Source organism: Chroicocephalus ridibundus, chromosome 13 (assembly GCF_963924245.1).
Source record: "Chroicocephalus ridibundus chromosome 13, bChrRid1.1, whole genome shotgun sequence".
In the NCBI taxonomy this organism is placed as follows: Eukaryota; Metazoa; Chordata; class Aves; order Charadriiformes; family Laridae; genus Chroicocephalus; species Chroicocephalus ridibundus.
Window position 1 is genome coordinate 15,192,762 of NC_086296.1, and position 20,897 is coordinate 15,213,658.

General features: G+C 41.4%; 1 protein-coding gene across 11 annotated transcripts in view; it reads left to right on the plus strand.

Annotated features, from left to right (window-relative positions):
* Positions 1-20,897, plus strand: part of MTMR3 (myotubularin related protein 3) — an 84,934-nt gene that overhangs the window by 11,677 nt on the left and 52,360 nt on the right. For 5 of the 11 annotated variants that reach the window (XM_063350686.1, XM_063350684.1, XM_063350694.1 and 2 more), the window contains one exon: positions 20,597-20,677. The gene's annotated coding sequence lies outside the window, so the exon portion shown is untranslated. Of the gene's footprint in view, positions 1-4,608; positions 4,684-16,871; positions 17,049-18,824; positions 19,192-19,745; positions 19,943-20,036; positions 20,433-20,596; positions 20,678-20,897 lie in introns of those variants that run through there. The other 6 variants (XM_063350688.1, XM_063350687.1, XM_063350689.1 and 3 more) reach the window with 5 other exon arrangements.

The following is a 20,897-nucleotide window of genomic DNA, read 5'->3' on the forward strand; positions in this document are numbered from 1 at the left end:
AACTTCAAACCGGTGTTGTAGCACCTGTTCTCTAGAACTTCAAGCCTCCTGTGACTCTGGAAAACTTAGGAGGAAAAATAGGGTCACTGTGTGGGATTGGTGTTCTTACGATCTGCTTCACTATTTGTAGCTAACTAAGCTGCAAAAGGTGAAGAAATACCTAAGGGCCAGTTCAGAGAAGGCCGGTTCAGCTGGATGAAGATGGATTGTGGTAAAACAACTCAGAGCATCCATCATGTTAGCAAAAGAAAACATAGCACCATATTTCAATAGCAATTAGTCAGGTTTTACCATTGTATTTGCCCCTAGGTGGCTTTATGCTAAGTATTGTTGAAAGACTTGACTTAGCAGAGTTTGTACACGTTGAAACAAATATGATGGGTTGAAACTTGTCTTAAGAACCTGCTGCTTCTTAGCTGACCTCTGAAGAGCCACTTTACCTGTAACCCCTCAAAAGTCATGCCAATGACTCAGTTATTTTGATATTTTTTTAATAACATTTTAACCAGAACTAGTAAAGAGTTCAACCAACATATTGATAGTTTGTTGCCTATAAGGAAGTGGAAGAGAAAGTTGGGAATCCTTCTGTGAATCCATAGATGGTGCTGGGTGAGTGACAGCTCAGCCTCTAAATGGAATCCAGAGCATCTTTGCCATGTTATAAAAAGCTTGTTGCCTGGTGCTGATGTGTTCCTCCAACACAGAGCTTTTTGTAACCTTTGAACTCTGTAAGTATAGAACAGGAATTTATCCTGTTAAAACCTGCATTTGTTCAAAGAGTTGGCTCCTGCTGATTCACCTGTGTCTTACATCTCTCGATCTCGGTTATTTAAACACCAAGGTATGTGTCACTCTAAACTTACTGGGCAGGTAAGGTTTTTCCTTTAACAGAAAGAGGTAAATGTGACCTGTAGCAAACAGCTGTGCCTCTCTTGTTACGCCTCTTTCATTCTTCTGTTTTGTTTACGTACGGTGTTCAACTTCTAAATTAGGATTTAGGAGTTGGTCTGCCCGTGAGTTTTTTGCCTGTGAAATCCTGGAGATTTGTCCAATTACTTCTGAGATGAAGAGTGTCTAACTTCAGCTTTATCTTGGAAGTGATGTATTCTGTGTTGTGTCTGGTGTCAATTTTACAGGCTTTCTTTTTGGGGAGGGGTGGGGAAAAGCCCTTACTAATGTCTCATCTAAGTGTAATAGGCTGGGTAAACGCTGTAATGTATACTGGTTATATGGATTATCTTAAAAGTGCTTGAAGTAGGTCGAATGAAAGGATCCAAAGGTCTCAATTCTGAAGTAAGGAATAAATCTTCTAATTTGTCTAGTTAGGTTTGCCCTACTTTCAATTCTTACAGACATTTCAAAGGGAGAAGCAGCAGATATTTTTTGTGTGTGTGCGTGTAAAACAGTAGTCTTGAATTATACCTTTTCTTAATATTTTGGGGTAGCTTGGTGTAAAGTTTTCACAGAAATGTTGCTCATACTGAACTGGTGGGATGGGAGTTAAGCTCATCACAATTCAAATGTGGTTCTTTTTCCTCTTTTCAGTGTTTAACTCTTTCTTGCAAGTAACTCTGCCTTCCTCGCAGACAGATTTGAGGTGGAAATCTGCAATTTAACTTTTGTTTTATCTTGCTGCTGTAGGCAAACCAGTCTCTATCCTTAAGTGGTGTTGCTCAACAGCCTTCTCTTGGTGCAGTGCTGCTGGTGTTCTGTGGTCCAGGACGGGTACAGAGTGACAGGGCTGCTTTGCCCATCATGCGACTGGAGCCAAGGATATCCTGGGCCATGGGGCTGAACTTCTGGTACAGGAAGGCCTAAATGCTGAAAGGGTAGTCATTACTGCTGATTTCAAATTATCCCTCAAACGTGCAAGTCCTGGAGCTGCTCTGTATCTCAATCAATCAGGGTTTGAAAGCGTCACCTGCAAGACACGCAGCTCTCCTGGGGTTTGGCTCTCTGACTCTCTGGCACTGGGCTGTGTCCCTGTGGTGCTGCTTGGGTGGCACTCGAGATTTATGCAGGAAGTGGAAGCAGATGCATTCCTTTTTCTCTGAACTATTTTATTAATTGTTAACTGAAACAGTTGAATTGCTGGGTTTTGTTTAGTATTTGTGGTAAGATTTGATATGTTACTTGAGAAATGTGTTTTCCACAGATAAAATGTGCTTAGTCCTTGTGGGTTACGGGGTAGTGGGTTATAGGATTTGTGGATGCTAAGGTGACTGTGTTTCAGTACTGAGAACTAGCACACTGAAACTTCATCCTGGAAAGTTACTCAGTAACTGTTTTGGTCACTGAGGTGCAAAAAATAATGCTGGTGAACTTAGCAAGGTTAAATGAAAAATGTGCAAAACACAAATGTACATATTTTGGACCTTGTTCCTAGAGGTAATAAAGCCTCCATTGGTAACTGTATTCAAGCACATATTCCTCCTGGCTCTAACAAGACTAAACACTTTGTTATTAATGTTTAATGCCTATACACTTAGGACCTCTAGCTCATATTTCTGAGGTTTTATTTTATCTTGACTGTAAGCAGAATGATTACCTGTCAGCTTACTGTAAAGCTGGAGAGACACAATTTACTTCAAACATCTTGCAAGGAAAACAGAACGTATGCATTGCTGTGTTTGCTCTGGTGTAAGTTACTTCAGAGTATTGGCAGGTCTCCTCCATGAGATCGTGTATCACTGCGGGGTAGAAGCTAGTCGGCTAGCACACTTAATCTATTTTTTGATTTGTCAAGATCTCAAAGGTAGAAACAAAAGGCACTTTGTCCTGGCTCTTCTCCTGGAGACTGACACTTGAATCACTCTTTGTAGTTGTCTATTCACTTATTTTCTTAGCATGCTGCTCTTGCTGAGTGAAGCTCATTGTTTTGTAGAAGTCACTTCTGTCGAAGTTTGAAGGCTTTCATCTATAGGTTGAACTTCAAATGAGGTACATACTTGAACAGTTCCAAGGTCAACCTTGTCAGCATAAGTAAGTGAAACTTCTCTGGCAGCTGATAACCTTTCTGTAAAATAAGGTTGTGCTAGTGCTGAATCTTACTGCTGCCTCCATCAAATCTTTGCTGTATCTCCCTCAGTCAAATCAGAGAAGATGACTATGACTTGAAGGTGCTTTTTGCTCGGTGCAGAAGAAGCTCTAGATAACCAGTGTCTCTGGGGTTTTGGTGGACTCTTGAGAGAATCATTCATGCTTATTTATGCTTTACTGCTGAGAGAATCAGTCTGGCAGCATATCCTGGAAATACTGCATGTAGGTTCTAGCTCTTTTTATATATTATGGCAAACCTTTCTTCTTCGTTGCTAATCCCAAATGTCTAGATACAGTAAAAAGTCTGAATCTTCACTATAATTTTCATGTAGCCATTTTCTGAAGCTCTAATCATCAGGGCTTTAAATTTCCCATGTGTACTAGAGCTGTGAGAAGTTCCCTGACACTTGGAGGCAATCATGAAGTATTCAGTTTATCTTTAAGCAGTTGACTGTGTTTTCCTATTGTTTATTTTGTGCTTTTCAGATTTCTGTTTGCATTTACCTTAGCTAAGCAATAATAATTAACTCAAAACATTGAACTGATTGAGTTATCATATTGGGAGAACAAACCAATAACCATAATGCAATAAGCTTTATTGCAACTTCCTGGTAATGAAAATTCCAGTAGCGGAAGACTTGATTTAATTTTTAAGCTTTGAGAAAATAGTGGTGCTGATAGAATGGCTTTATAACCAACTCTCACTTGGGCAGCGACTTAAATCTAGCAAAAAGCTTGAGGTGTGTAGGAAGAATTGTGGTGGCTTTATAGCTATTGAGGATAACAGCTGTTTGTTATGTTAATGTAGGGAGTGTCTGGGGAGCTGCCTGTTCTTAGCATTTGAACACCAAAGAATGTGGTATCCACTTAATTTTTTTCATTACTGATGCTTCTGCAGGCAGCCTGGATGACATTGTGTGTTTCCATCTACTGATTCTGTCTAGATGTGTTTAGCCTGGAAACTGCAGGGTTAGGGACACTTGGATATTGCTGTCCTGTCATCCCACCAAACCACACCATTGAATCAAGCATGTGTTTGTCTCCTGAAGTGGGTGTCCAAAATGGGTAAGAACTGCTCACCAAGTGGTAGAATGTGGGCCTTTTTAAAAAGGAGACAAGGTCAGACAGAAGATCTGGCTTTAGGTGAAAAGAACCTTACTTAAGGGCTCTAGGGCAGTTTCTGTGTGCAGCTCGTGTGGCCCATGGCACTAAGGATGCTTCCAGTAAAGATCAATCTCTTTTGGCTGTAGGTGGCTCTGGCAGTTTTCTTGGCATGGCAACTTGGTTAAGGAGCACTGCTGTAAAATAGTATAGATACAGCCTCTTCAGACCTCACTGAAAAGCTCTGAAGAGCTTTGTCTTGATGCCTTGTGTAAGGACAGCTCTGACTCAGTGGGGAATGTAAGCATGTGATTAAACTTAAACCAATATCACTGTACAAGTCAGAATTGTTAAGGCTTCCAGCCTCACAACTGAGGGCATCAGTTCTGTCCCATTACCCTTTTAAATTGCATACCAACTCCAAAACCTGTTTCTTACCTCACTCTGTATTATTGTGCTTACCTTTAGGCACTGATTTCCAGCTCTGTAGGCTGAAGCCGGGCTGTGTGACCTGCTGATAGGTGAATGGGCACTAACTGCTGGGTAAGCACCTCAAGACTTTCCGCTTGGCAGCAAATGCCTGTGTGGAGATGGTTACTCAAAGGCTTAGGCAGTGCCTGGGTGCAGATGCTCTTCGAGTGCAGAGAGATGCTGGTTACTGGTGGAGCTGGGTGTTGATGCTGTTCTGTACCACTTCAGGAGCCTCTGGTATAATAGAAAGTTGCCCAAAGCCAACTTTTGATAGCGTGTCCTACTGAATTTTCTATTAATTTTACAAATACTGCCATGGGATTAGTATTATATCTTAAATATAGGTATTTTGAGCAATTATTGAGGAATTTAAGGTGAATGCTTATAGAACAATAGTGGTTTTAGACGTCTAGGATACTTTAACGGCATTATGGAAGCTAGCTATCGTATTAATAGAACCATTCTAAATATACTTCAGCATTGCATTCTTGACAGAGTAGTTGTGACGCCAGGACTCGAATACATCTTGCATGTGCACACTCATGTGAGAATGACAGAACAGCACATGCTAGGCTTGAAGATAGTGTTTCTTTCAGTATGGTTTGGAGCATGGTACAATTATACTTTGCTTTTGAAGTGTTGTGCAAACCCAGTAATGTGTGGCTGTCCAGAAGTGACTGTGAGCTGCAGGTTCTGGGAAAATCTGACTCTAGAAGAGAATGCATCTTTGTTTCTGCAGCTCATCTAGAGAAAACCACTTGCAAAGCTTGTGCTGGGCTCTTTTATTGGGTATGACATGTCAGGAAGATGGTTCTGGTTTTCCATCTGCATGAGAAAACCATCTTCTAGCTTTGGTCTCCCAGGCTTTCTGGCCTTTCCTTTTAGGTTTTCTGCTTGCTTCTGTGCTAGAGTATTGCTTATCAGTCAATAAGAGGAGGGGAATGCCTGGTACCTGATGCTTGCACACTTCTCTAATGGATTGGTACGAACTGTTCAAATGTCTGCTGCTTTCTGTCTCTGAGCTTGCTTCTGACTGCTTAATTTAAAGGAAGTACAGGTATTCTGACCAGGAAGGAACATGTATTCCAAGAGTCAGACTATCTGATGGATGCTGCCTAGCATAGCAGTCGTGATATCAATGAGGACGGACTTTCATGGTTACGAAATCAGTAAAATATCATCTCTCTAAACGCTCTCTTAAACTGCCTGGTCTCCCTGGAAGAACTAGACAGTCTTTTGAACGTAGAAACTCTTCAGGCCATCTAAAGCTTGTCTTTTATTGCAGGCAAATGTCTTGATGACCTGAAGGAGGGCTTTGGTATGCCGAGGAAGTCTTCCTTGCAGTTGTCCTCCTCCCTACCTGTACCAGCAGGAGATGGCTGTGTTTCTCACAGGGGAGCAAGCATCTTGAAGTCATAAGGCGTCAGATTCTATAATGAAAAGCATTAGTTTAACTAAAAGTGGAAGTGAACTAGCCTTGAATGCCTGAAGGCAGGATCGCCAATGGCTGGAGGGTCTATACCTTGCTTCAGACTTCCTTTAAAAGTGCCTCGGGTTTGTGGTGGAGTGCAATGGGCGGGTTGACTTAGGGAGCGCAAGAGACGGGTGGTAACTTGGAGTGGCGAGAGTTGATGCTCTGTAACAGTGAAGGTAAGGCAAGTGGAAAATGAGAAGAGCTGACATGCTGTTACTGCATTGATTTCCATACCTGTGCAAGGCCTGTACATTAAATGGACGCTGCTACGACCCTACCCCTGCTCTCCTCCCTTCTATGGAAGCGAAATAGCAGGCTTCAGTTCCTCATTCCTGCTGCTGTAGTTTTTCTGAAGGCTGCTATCAGAGTGGCTTTGCTTCATGCTCTGGCAGCGGTGCCGGAGCTGTCAGGGCAGTCTGCGAGCCTTTCGCTGTGAACTCCACTGGGGTAGCCGTTGACTGAGCAGTGGAAGCCTGAGTAAGTATCGCTGGCTGGTTCTCAAGTCTGACATCATATCCAAGAATGAGATGGCTCTCTTTCACCATGGGGATAATGAAATAATTCCTACTGTGTTATTCATTAACTCGCATTTCATTCAATGGCTTCTAAGAGGATAACGAGTATGTTAGAGGTGAACTTGCATAAGACTTCTGACATCCTTTTGATAAGATAAACAAGTTAAAGCTATGGCAGACTAAGCATGGCAGTGATGCCTCACTGAGGCAGGTGGCGTGTGGTATATTACATGTACTGACTTTACAAGTAATTTAATGGCTTTTTCTTTAATGGTTTACAGAAAATAGCCTGCCTTTAAAGTTATTGGAGAAATAATTAGTGCCCAAGGCTGGATGGTATTCCTTAACGTGGAGGCTGCACCTGGCTGAATGGCTGTACAGAAAGGTGATGTTCAGCCCAGCGTTGAAGGGTTTCAGGGCAGGCGTGGGAGCCCAACAAATAAACTGGGGGAGCTGCAACAATAAAAGCACATGGAGGGAAAAGCATCTTGGTGAAAGGCAGTCGCTCCTGATTTATATAAAAAAAATGTTAGTACAAGAGCCTGTTGAACCTTGTTGGGTTTCTAGTTTTAGCATTAATGTAGCTTAAGCAGGTGTAAAATTTGAATATCCCTTAAATGTTCGTGTCATGCACTCTTCACACTCATGTGTGCAGTTTTGTCAGCTTAAACTGCCATATGCTACTCTGCAAGAAAACTTTGAAGGGGAGAAAGATTACCTAATTTGCTAAGGGGTTTTCACTAACATTATGTTTGAAATAATAGAACTGGACAACTCTACCCCTAGTTCTAAAGGAGGGTTTGGGAATCAGGCATGTCGACTCATTTTCACTCTAATGTGAGTCCTTGATGACCTGGGCTTCCTGATTAATCTGGCTGTGGCTGTTGATTGAGCTGTCGCACCAAATGTGAGTACTATTCTCTTCTGAAGGCTTGCCAGGGAGCTCATCTCCCTCCAAAGAGGTTTATATGTGCTGTGCAATTGAGCCAATAAACTAATATAATCAGATTAAGCTGTTTGTGGGAGCAATGATGGTTGGATATTCAAATGTCTAACAAACAGTCTGGTCTTTTGACTGTTGCTGTGGGTGCACTGGCATTAGTAATTCGTCCCCACAGGTAATAACTGAGGTTATTTTAAGCAGAGGCTGCAATAGCCTTGGATGTCTGAAAAAATCCAGAACTTCCAGGTGGCCTAGTAAGATCTTAAATTATCTAGTATTTGCAGAAGCACTGGGTGAGGGAATAGTGATTTTTATCTGGGAAGAAGTTCTAGGTGATGGTCTGGTGAGTCAGGTGGCTGCCATCCTGGAGAACCAGATGTGTCCCTGCCCTGTTGTGGATTGTGGTGCTGGCTAGTAGTTACTGGGAACTTCTACAGGTGCGTTAGAGTTACCAGTTTGGTGTTAAACACACAACTCTGGGCCTGAGTGCTCATCTCTGCACCTCAGACCCTCAGCTAGTAGAGCTGTATTTCCCAAATACAGAGCAAAATACTACAAAAATTGGGAGTATTTGAAGAACTAGACTTTAGGCATCTATTCTGTGTACCGAAACCGGAAGATCATTCCAGCGTCTTGAACTCTTATAAGGTTGAAAAACTAAGCTTAGTAAAAATACACTACTACCGCTTAACCCTCTGGGACAGCGTGAAAACGGTGGTGAGCACTGTGGATCTTAGCAGAAGAGGTGCTATGAAGTGAGCAGTGTAGAAAAGACTGGCTTGATTCAGAACTCCGCACTGACTACAAGGTTTAATAAAAATGAATATATTGAAAAGTTCTGGGTTCAGGGAGTCTTGTCTGCCTAGCTCACTGATTGAGGATGGTGTTTATGGGAAAAGAAGGATGGAGAAGGGAATTAAGGATCATACATATTCCAAGAGAAGCTGAGCTAAAGCTTCACAGGTGATTGTAGTGCTTGCAGTTCCTAATGTGTGATTCTTCACTCCATGCTTTTTATAGAGAGATATTTTAAGATGCAATTACGAGTTGATTTCCACCGCATGTATGAGTAGTGAAAATATCTGCTGTGTCACTAATACCTGGGTCTCTGGCTGTCAGCTTTGCCTCGCTTGTTTACTTTATTGTGCAACTACCTGTAACAACCTTAACTCCTAGTCTGAAAATCCCTCCCCAGAGCATGCCTGCCCTGTCTGGGATCTCTTTCCTCGCAGCAGCATTTCCACACCAGCGCTCTGACTTCTGGAGCTGTTGTATGTAAAGTAGTAAAATACCAAACCAGGCCATTGTTTCTTTGCTGTTCTTGGGAGATCTGTCTTTCAGCACCTGTGGGAATAGTAACTGGAAAAAAGAACCTCTTCAGTTCATGTCAAGCTTTAAGTTGTTCAGAGTGAACATAGAAGTTCAGCTGTAAGTGCGTCTTCATGGATTTCACTGGTTATTCTGGAAGCCTCTACCATCAGGGAGGACTTTTGAAACAGTTCTGTCAGCTGGACCTGCAGCCGATGCAGAGATGTTATATTTCCAAGCTAATAACACAGATGTGATACTGCTAATAAAACACGCATACCTTGGATCCTTGTACTTGGTTGGCAAATTAATGTAAGCTTTCCTACATAAAGATGTAATCTTTCATCCAGGAAAGGTGTTTGGCCATTTTTTGGCATTTGAATCTAGATGACAAAACTCTGCAGGCTTTTTCACAAATACAAGACCTGAATACTGAGGCTGTTGCTACAGCAAACTGTTATTTATCTAAATTGCAAATGCTTTTTCAGCTCAGCTCACAGCATTTGCTTCTAGATTTCTCTTTGCGTGTAGATTTGTTACACCAACTGCGTAACCCCTTAAGATAAAGGCTTACAATAAAAGTGAGGTAGGCTTAAGTATTCTGAACATTCTTATCCTTGTTGTTTTCCCTGGTTTTGCTCAGTTGGAAGGCTTCCTTTTGCCTTTGAGTATTTTTCTGAACTTTTGTTTCATTAAGATTCAAATGTTAATGTTGGAACAGGTTGTCTAGAAAGAATATGCTTGGAGATATTCAAACCTTGGCTGGACAAGTCTTTGGGCAACTTCATCAAACTGGAACCTTGTCAAGTAGGGGCTTGGACTAACTGATGTTCACTTGTCCCACTCAGCCCAAATTGTTCTGAGTTTTTTGCATGTGTATCTGTCCTGGTTCTTTATACTTTCCTGTTTGGACTTAAAGGTGCGGAAGTAATTTCTGCTTTGTAACTGGATATTGAATCTCGTTCTTGTGACTTACCAGCACAGAAACCTCTGGTGTTGAATTTCAGTTTCTTTCAGAAGGGATGCTTTCTGTGAAGTTCAGTCCTCCCAGACCTGATGGCAAGCCTTAGTGCAGGCAGCTTTTATTTTTGTAGTTACGGGAAGGGCAGAAACTCCTGCCCCTTCTTGGTTTGGGCTTTGACCAAGGTTGCCACCTCATAAGGTCTTTCAGGAGATCCTTGAGTACCTGAGCAAACAGAGTTTCTCAGTGTTGTGTTCATACGGTGTTAGCAGCTTTGTCCTGCTTACGCATCATGGAACAAGACGTTGTCAGTTGAGGTCAGGGTTTTTTGCCATTTAATTTCATCAGGTGCAATGCAGTAAATTAGGACCAAAAAAAAATCAAGTATTAAACTTCTTATTACTCCTCATTTATGTTGGATCTACTTTTTTTGCCAAGACTTTCCTCATTACTTTTTGAATCTAAGCAAATGCGACCTGAGTATTTTCTCCTGGGACAGACATCTCTGAGTTCATGTTCAGTAAGTACAGACTCGCTTTTGCTACTAAGTCGGTTACCAGAGGGTACTTCAGATTCAAGGATAAGGAATAAAAATAGACTTATTTATTTGATCTTACATAACTTTTACTGAGAAATGCTACTTCTGTGCATTTAATTGAAGCTTGATACCTGCAAGTCACAGGTAAGAATTCAGCTGTTACAAATGTGTGCTATTTTCAGATCTTTAAGCAAGCTCATGGACTAATATGCACATGTTTTTCCACATCTTTAGAAAGTACAACATGCTAAATTTGCTGTAAGAGTGGTTATACATCTCTTCTATATTTCTTTAAAGGAAGGTGAAGTCTTATTAGCTGATAATGATTCAAATGCAAAACAAAATTTAAGTGGATAACTGAAGCTTCCTGCGTTCTGATGGACATCTCTTCTTAAAATCTGGGATTAAACCATATTTAAAACAAAGATTACTTTGCTTGATGCATCAGTAATGGAATTAGCTGTTGAACTGCACTCACTTCTACAGTGCCTGTGGGAAAGATGTGTATGAATTGTGTTTAGATAACTTGAAGAGCCCAAACATTTTGTGTTTTTTTTTTTTAAAATGGCGATTAATCCCTTAACTACAACCAAGTCTTTTTTAGTAAACTGGGTTTGTTTTGAGTCACATCGGGAAGGAGTGAATGGTCTCTAGAGGACGGAACACTTAAATGACTTATTTTCTTTGTATTATTAGTGTTCTTCTTAGGGTTTGTTATACCTATCAATATGACTGAGTTTCCTAGGGAACATAAGTGTTCCCTAGGTTTCAAGTCAAGGTTTGTCTGACTTGAATAAATCCACACAAAAGCAAATTTTGGGGGAAAGTGTGTTCTGGATCATCCCATTAGAGTTCAGCAGGATGTAAGTGTCTGTATGTACAGGCAAATGCATTCCTGCAGGGTGCAACACTAGAAACAAAGGTTGCTGTAGATTAAGTGCTTCTAGTGCCGAATTGTTGTCAGAATGCATTTGACTTTATATACAGATATTTGTTAGTATCTTGCACTGCTAACTTGTCACGCTTTTTTCTAAAAGAGCTTTTAGTATAAAATATCATCATGGAGTAATACTTCTTTTTGGTAAAAACTAATTGACTAGACAGAACTTGGTGTGGGTTGATCTCAGTGAGCAGGTAGGAAATCCAGACATAAATCTCCATGCTCCCTAGAGAAACTCTTTCCTGTTGGTTTATCTAGCTGTTGGAAGAGTGATTTCAAAGGGAATGTAGCTACCATATAGGATTGGTTCCAATATCCTAAGGAGAAGCTTGAACATTTAGGTCGTTGGATTTTTAACTATTTAAATAAATATAGGAGTGTGGGGGGGAGAGACCGGGGCTAGTAAATGTTAACCGGGGATATGTCCAACCTTGTTCCACCAGCAGAGTTGCAGTCTATTGCAGAACTTAATTCTAAGTGGATCTCAGTGTTTTGATATACATACGTGCTTTGAAAACGACCACAAAACCCTCTTTGGTGCCTCTCTGAAATCCCTAAATATGTTTAACTTTGGCTTCATGCTGTTTAGTTTTTTAGAATAAGCATGTTCTGTTAATCCAAGTAAATTCTTTCCTGGCTCTGTAAGTGTAAACTAACAATCTTGTGGAATTCCAGTGTATGGAAGTTGTTATATAGAGAAAAGATTTTAGGGAGTTGTCGTGACTAAGCCCATCTTCCCTGGCTAGTCTTGAAATATGACTTTAGAAATTGTAATTGTTCTTGCCTCTGACATGTCGAAGACTTGAACAAGGCGGTTGCAGAACATATTACGTTGGTTTAGTAGCTGGAGGGCTACTGGATGTAAAAGTAAATAAGCTTAAAAAAAATTGACATAATAGAGCCAACTGTCTCTAAAACACCACTGTTGTGCCTTTAGAGGAATGAATTTTGCAGTTTGACAAAATTAACTAGTCTATTTGAAGCCCTCTGTACATAATAGTTGATACTCATATGTAATTGATCTTCAAAGCTAGTTACGGAAACTGAAACGCATCAAGACTAGCTTCAGATTTCTTCAGGCCATCTTAAGAGATGCAAGACTACTTGTTGTGCCTCATGCCTTGTACATCAAAGAAGGTCATGTACAAATGCTGTTTAACGCTGCGGTATTTGATTAGCTCTCAGGTGAGAGTCTCGGCTGTTCGGAGTTCCTCGCTGTAGCTCAGTATGCAGATGGCTGTGTCCTTTTTCTGCACGTTTGTAGGACCCTTTTTAAGGCTGTCTTGCTTTGCTTGCCTTTTATTTCAGGTCTTACTTAAGTGTGACTTGCAAATGGGAAGTAGTATTTAGCCAGTTGCATTTCTTGCTTCTGAAAGTAACCGACTTTCCATGAATGGAAAAAGAAGGGAATAAACATCTCCTAATATTTGGAAGATACTGAAGTGATTTTAACTATAGGAGGAAAGGTATTTGCTCTTCTGCTTTTTCTCCTAGCTTTAGTGAATTGTCACAGCTGACCAAAGAAAGGACATTGAGTAGCAGGTTTCTCGGAGGGAGGCAGTGTGCTGGTAGATTAGCCAGACCAGTTTGTTTGTCCCTTGTGATCTAAATATAGGAAGCCTCCTTAATTGGGGAAGGCATCTGAGTTCTGTGTATGTCTTAATACGTGCAGGGAACCCAGGCTCTTCCCTGCCGTGCCCAGCTGAAGGGCAGTGCTAGTGGGAGTCTTCCCTCCTGCTGCAGAACACTTTACCAGTAACAGCATACTGCTGGGAGTTTGGAGAAGTTGAAGCTGGAACTGGGTTGATGCAATAACCTGTTTGCTCTAGTCTGGAAAGGGTTCGCTGCTCAAGTGTAAGGAAGGCAGTAACTTGTTCTGGTAAATCGTGTGCCTGGCTTCAAACTGGAACTTGCTGTCTAAATGGAAGCTAGCAGAAAATTCCTTGTACTCACTTCAGCTGCTGGTGTTTCCTTACCCAGCTCTTGCTGCTCTCCTTATCATGCACAAGCAGACATGGCTTTATCTCTTCATAATTTGACTCTTGCCCTACAGTATTTACACACGTTAAGTGACTGGTTGAATAGTGAGTGCTGTTGATGCCTTGGCAGTTCTGTCCCAAACAAGTACTTGGATTGCCCTCTAGAAAACAGCTATTTATGAGCCTAGAAAAGCTAGCCTGACCCTTGATTAGCTCCTGAAATGTGACGTTTAGGTGGTCAGTTCATAAAAAGGAGCCTCTTGTGACTAAATAAAGCCGGCTCTCTACCTAGGTCAGCTCTTTGAATATGATTACTTGGTTCAGTTGTGTTACCAGCCTTGTTCTGCACGTACCAGTAATGAGATACCTGAACTCACGCTTTTCTAATACTGAATTAAATTACTATTTTTTAATTGTAAATAAACAGTAGTACTAATGCTGTGATCAAACATACTTATGCCCTGCCATGGTTGGTTGGGAGAGAGCTCTTCACCCCTGGGTTGACGGATGCTGCAGAAAAGCCATTGCTGTGTATTAGACCCAAGAACGACTGTGGTTCCTGGTGGTGCAGGATATGGTTGTGTGCTTCATCGCTCTAATGCAGCTCAGGGCTTTTTGAGGGTAACTGGCATTTGAACTGTAAACCCTGCCATTTAAACTTAGTCTGCTTAATGCTTTGAGAAATAAATATGTAAGTAGCTTGAGGTGAGCAAGCTGATTGACCAGTTCTGTAAAGAAAATGTCACTTCTGCAGGTGCTGAAGTGATTCATAAACGACCTCAGATTCTGTAAAAAAACTAAATGTCACGCAGTTGCTTTCAGGCTCTGCTTTTTATCAGCATCTGGTCTGGAAGCAACACATACAGCATTGTAGAGTAGTGTGGCTATAACCTGACTTCTCTCTGGACTAGTTTTGTCTTGCATGTAGGGGTTGGATTAGGTCATGAGGGGTCTGAAATGCCAGAGTTGGTGTAAGATAAGGAAGCAGAGCACTTTGGGGGCGGGGGGAGTATGGGAGTAGTACCCTTCCTGATGGCTCACTGTGTTTCAGGGAATGCGAACGTAGTCTAGTTTAAAAGTAAAAACCCTGCAAGTGTCACACTTTAAAAAAGCATTTTTGGAGTGTGCCGCAGTTTTACCAAGCGCTGGGCTGTTTGAAATGATCAACTTTCACACTTGCGTAAGGTAGTCCAGCGTCAGTCATTGAACAGAGCCTCTCACATGGCCTTCTCTTCCTAGATGAATCCAGTGAAGGTGGATTTGCATCTTACCCAAATGGCCTCCTTGACAGAACAGGTTTTTTTAATGCAATTTAGGAATTAATGGATTAAAACTTAAGCAGCCCGTAATTGCGTTGTGCAAGGTGTGCAGTAAAAGTGATGTCTAGTTATAAGCCTTGATAGCAGAAACCAGACTTGTGTCCTGCCTGTTCCATCCTGCGGCTCTCGGCCTCGCTGGGGGGCTGAGTTTCCTGTTACCGACCCCTAGTAGTAACTTAACCTACTTAATGCCTTGAGAAAGAAATGTTTATTCATGGCAGGTACTTGGGATTTCAATAAAGTTGTCTTATGACGAAAGCATTGAGTGGTGTTTTGTTAAAGAGGTTTTAAAAGCTTTGTGCCAGACAAAGTATAGTGAAAATGAGGTCAGCTCACACACTAGGGGCTATAACAGCTGTCACTGCGGGGACGCTGTCCTAAAGTTAGTTCCATGGGGAAAAAAATCTCAGGGCAGTGGAAAATCACTCCGGGACCAGCAGCTCATACCCAGCCAGTTAACAGAAATCACTGAGTTAAAGCAAAATCCTACTGGAGGAGGGAAGGGGAATGAATAGGAGTTTGGGGAGGATGAGTAAAACCTTTGAGACTTTGATTAACAGTCTCTTATCCCTGTTTGTTTGTTGCCTTTCTTCTAGAAAGGAAGAAATAAGTGAGGGAGTGACTCATGGCAAATGGGCTGTGAGGACTTTAGTGGAAAACTGGGAAGTATGAGGAGCAAATTATTCCCTTCTTTGCCATTTCACATGGAAACTTCTGCTGCCTGGTCTCAGTCTTGCTCACTTGCTTCCTCCGTTTTGTAATTTTAATCTAATATTGCCCTACTTTAATGGCTTCTTGATTACCTTTTGATGTGATTTTCTTCCCTCATCGTACTTAGTCATCTTTCTAGCTTAGAACCTACACAAGTCTCCTTGGTGTCCACCAGCTCAGGCCCTGGTCAGCATTCTGCGTCCTGTCCTTCATACTAGATTCAGATCCCACCCCATCCCATCCTTGCAGATCTCTCTGCAGTTCCAGCCGATCTGTATAGCTCTTTGGTCCAGCTTGGTGGATGTTACTTGTCTGTTGTGCACATAAAATTGAGGAATACAGAGTAATTGGAATAAGAGGCAAATGATAGAATGGCTATTCATTTGAGCTTTAAACTTCCAGCGGTTCATCAGAAGCTCTCTGGTGGGTAATTTGTATCCTGGCCTATGTATAAACAATTGCAGCATTTGGATGTCAGGGTTTTAGCCAAATGAAAAAAGAATTCAAAGAAAAGAAAACTTGAAATCCTATAAGAAAAAGTGAAACTTTCTTGAGACACTGGTTTCGCGCTTGCTGTGGTGTTTTGGCCTGGGTGGTTTTGAGAAGTGAAGGATAATACCAATATATAATCTTTTATTCAGACACACTTTTTCCTAAGAAAACCCTCTTATTTTTTTGGAATAATTAATACTCTAATCCCATGCAAAGTTCCACTGATTTTTATTCTTTACATTGCTTATGGACAAATGGACCTTTCTTAATGCAAGATCAAACTTCTCTTTACTCCCTTTGGCTATTAGATAGCTGCAGTCTCAGCAGCGCTTTTACTGCCCTTCCCACTGCATTCTTCTTTCACTGCAGTCTTTGCTTACTGTTTGAGCTGGCTTTCACTTTAACTTTAACCAGTTTCTTCTGCATTTCATTTCCAAAGAGTGTAAGAGAAGTGATCTTTTTTTAACTAGTATGCAAAGATAATCAGCTTAATCAAACTGCTTTAAAACCAGATTAATGCCTCTTCTGAGTGGGAAGATGAAGGAAACTAAAATGCCTCCCCATAAAGGTTTCTACTTAAACTAAATTACTTACCATTAATGTGTGAGTCAGGGCAGTGACAGATGTTGGCAACACTTTTTTGCTTTGGACTCTTATAATTAAACTTATTTCGCACTCATGGAAGCACAGGTGAATGGAAAATGGAATAAGACAGCCTCAAAATGCTCTTATGTAGGACACTTCCCAATGTGTTAAAGGCAAGTGAGATGTTTGGTGTAGCTCTTGGTCTCTGCTTGTTCTGTCCTGCACTTGGGTGTCAATCTGGATGCTTCACATTCAGATCTTTCCACCTGGATATCCTGTCACTTAACCTGGGGGAATGTATGATAAAGACACGTGGCAGTATAAACCCTAAAACACCTCCTTGAAAATCAGCATTTATTCTGCTTTATGTATATGTTTTATCACTTTCTAGAAAGCAGTAGTGTTGCGGTGCCAGCCTCGGGAGCGGCTGTGCTCAGGTCGGCAGTCCCAGTGCCCTCACCCCCTCTGCGGTTTTTAGCCCAGCCACAAGCCGACCGCGTCACCCCAGTGGTAGGTAGCTGATAGAAGGGCTCTGTTCCTATTCCTTAGGGTAAAAATAGTTGTGGGGGAAAAGCTAAAATCCACTAGGAAGAACACTGAGGAGGACAACAAGAAGCCAATACGGGAGCTAAAGCTGAGCAGAAAGTGGCCAAACAAAAAGGTGACGAAATGGTAAGTGTGTAACAATATGGTGCAAGAGAAGGTCCAGGCCCTGCAAAGCTGGGTTGTGTGGGAACAGGGGTGTTGCGAAGTTAGAAATGCAAACGGAAATAGAGAACTCTTAATCTGAAGCCGCACTTGCATAACCTTAAGGTTGTGCCATGGTGTGGCATACGCAATGTAGAAATACCATCTTTCAGCAAAGGGAGGAAAAAATAGTCAGTCACCAGAAGAAAGTTTGGTTCGGTTTTGTTTGTCTGTATCTGTATGAGGATAATTTTGTCTGTGGGCGGAGAAAATTTGGATTTGTTGTTTTCCAAAGCTGCTGTTCTCTTGTGTCGTTTCATTTTTACGCTTATCAAATCATACCTCTTATGTTCTTGCTAGAGGCAGCCTTTCAGCTAAGAAACTGAAGTGACAACTTGCCAATCTTCTAATTAAACAAGTGTATTTATTACAACTTCTCAAGAGTGTTTTTCCTAACTATTTGCTAGTGTTGTATTTAAATAAATGTCAAGAAAACCATTGTCCCAGACTGATGGTCTGACTGAGGTTGGAGGTGCTGTAGTCCAGCACCCTGCTCAGAGCAGGGCTGGCTGATGTTGGAGGAGCTGCTGAAGGGCTGCTTGGGTTGGGGGTAGCTCCAGGGATGGCGGTTCTACGGCTTGGAAACCTCTTGCAGTGCTCAACCTGTATTCTGAATTTCCCCCCACAATGGTATTATTCCTTGTGTTTCACTGTTCCAGTATATCATAGACTCACAGCATGGTTTGGGTTGGAAGGGACCTTAAAGCCCACCCAGTGCCACCCCCTGCCTTGGGCAGGGACCCCTCCCACCAGCCCAGGTTGCTCCAAGCCCCATCCAGCCTGGCCTATTCTGTACTTCTCTGTAGAATCTTCAAAGAGAAAGCAATGGAGGCAAGACCTAGGGGTTCATCTGAGTTCCCAGAAGAGTCCAGGGAGAAGGATCGTAAGAAGATGGTTCAAAGTAAAAGCTTAGTTTAGGTGTTCCTGTTCACATCACTTTAAGTGCTGGAGCCCTCTGACACAATGACTTCTTACACATTTAAAATTGGACAATATGTCCAACATATCCTTCAGCGGCTCTGCTTAAATAAAAAAAAAAAATAGCTAAACCAAACCAGGATGTGAGAGCCTAATAAGAAAGATGGTGCAAAGCCAGTTCCTGTACTAGAAACATTTAAGTTTGTAGGATTTGCTGAAAGGAAAGGGTCCGGCTCCCTTTTCCATCTTCAACCCTTTGCTTTCCCAGTGCTGCTGAATCTGCTCTTTGGGGGCCAAAGAGAAGAGCGAATGTGGCGGGGGGAGGCTGCATCGTCCGCAAATTTCCATGTGCTCAGCTGTATTAATTAAACAGTTATACATCAGTACTTGATCGTGCCTCCCTTAAGGAATTAGTGTTTTTGAGAAGGTAGTAGAATTCACAGCAATGTTTCTTCTTGCAGTCAGCTTTTTTATTTTATTTTGGCACACGTTGTTGACTCAGGAAGTGATAACATTTGAGGTGCTTATCTGTGAGCAGCAGCCTTGTGAGAGGAATGCTGATGAGCGCCTCGTCAAGTGGTTTCTGAATGCTGGCAGGAATAAAGCGGAATTATTAATGCTTATATTGGAACATTTTTCTCCTGTTTTTAAACTTCTCTGCAACGCTCTGGAGATTCAGTGGCTTCTTCCAAACCTCATTAAATTCAGTAAAAAGCTTGTTGCAGATCTTGTGAAGGTCTGTTTTTTGGGTGTTTTGTGTGTGTTTTTTTTTTTTTTCTTGGACCTAAACCACACAAAATAAGTTTACCTCCCGCTACCCTAAATGTGTATCTCGCCTTTATAAAAGCGAGGACGTGGCCAGAAAACTGTCTCTGAAGAGTGTTGTTCTAGGGTTGCGTAGCTTGCCTTCGTACCTTATTTTGTTTGTTCAATAAGCTCGCTGCGCGTTCCCGTCAAAGGTGACTTTGTCCACCCGGGCGGCTCTAACGTTGAACTTGTTGCTTGATCGAGCCGGTACCTCAAAGTAAAACTCCTGTCCTCTGCTCCCTGTGCCATATTGAATTGGCAACCCGTAAAGCCATTGGAACTGGCGTTTGGCTTCTTGGTTGAGAGTGAGTTTAAAATCAGAAGAGGTTGACCTCTGATGCAGGTAACCAAATGTTGCTTTTAGAAACTATTTTAGAAAATTCTAATTTGTGATTAGCTGAGGTTTTTGCAGCTGTGGTCATTCATGGGGTGTTTTCTGTTAAAGCAGAGCATCCTCATCTTACAGGTTTTTTTAAATAGCTGAATGTAGATCCGTATGGGATTCCCTAAACGTGTGTCCACCGTGTGAAATATTAGAATTTCTTTTGCTTGATGCGTTTGTGCTTTTTAAACTATCTCTTTCTACTGTGTTAATCTTAAAATTATATATCCTTTTTTGCCTACCAAAAGTATTTCTTATTTTTTCCTGTTACAAGCCATAAACTAAGGGACATAATAAATGCAAAATAGGGATTTTTTTTTTTTAACGGACCAGAATGTGAAAATTATCACTAGTTGTGGCACATCAGAGCACAAGCAAACTACTTTGAGCAGCAGCATTGTACGTTTATATAAGTTTGACTTCCCAGGCGCGTACGTATGCAGCGTGCTATTGGGATGACTTCCAAGTTATTACGAAGTGCAGATCTTCTGGTCCCCTGGATGCAAGGGAGTGGTATTCCATCGGTTGGGCTGTTTGTGTGCTCTAGGAACGGTTGGGTTTGGGGTTTGGGTGTTTTAACATAGAAGTTGGTGTCCCACAGGTCTCGAGCTGTTGGAGCAGTTCAGTCGCCATAGCAGCCGTCCCTGCTGAAGGGACGGTATAAGAATGAGGCAGATCAGATATTTTACCTGTATAAGTTTTTTTGACAAAGGTATATTTGCGACAAAATACTTAAATATATTTTTTTTAGGAAATAATTGTACAGCACTTAGAAAGTTGGAAAGATAAAGCTGGGGAGGAACGGTATTATATGAGCATTGCTGCTCACCTTGGCTTTCTTGCAGCTTTGCCCGAAAGTACTTAGGCAATAACCAGTATTTAGGGGTACTCATCTGCTTTCTTGGCGGGCAAAAAAGCTATTTTTAGCATAAAATTAAGACACTTTTGAAGATTAGTACAAAACCAGTTGGTTCCTCTATACAAGGGCTTTCCTGTAGTTTGTAGTGATAAGGAATATGTTTTTTTCCACTTCTGCGTACCAAAGAAGTTTAAAACAAATTTGAACTGCTTTGTGGACACAATTCCTGAACTGTTCCCTACCAGAAGAGAGACCTTAACCAGCACGTGTGCACCTGTCGGAGTCCGCTCGCTACATTCCCTCTTTGGGCATATTAAGATCTCAGTAGCTGACTTACAAAGCAGTTAGTTCTTTTTACTTTTCCTCTTTAATTAAGACAAACTAACCTAAAGTTGACTTTATTCCATAAGTTGCTGGCTATGTAAAAAGTGTGGGGTTTTTTGTTTGTTTGTTTTTTTTTTTTCAACCAAAGGTTCGTGTTTTAAAGTACTGTCTTTTTATTTGCAGTTGCCAATGTGAAGTATCGGAAGAGTATCATCTGAAACTTTCTGGGACGACACAGACTGTTTTATTATCTGGTATTCTTTGGTAAGCATATTATTTTGATAAGACGAGCTGCTTGGTGATGGTGGGTTCTACAGTTGTCATTGATTACTCTCTTAATTAAATAAAGCATTTTCCAAGATGTTAGACAAAAATCTATATTTTACTTGAGATTTGCAACCTTTAATTATAAGAAAAAGATTACTTTTGATGCTTTGTTGTGCACAGAATCTTCGAACGTGATTCTTTGTCTGTCCTGCTCCTG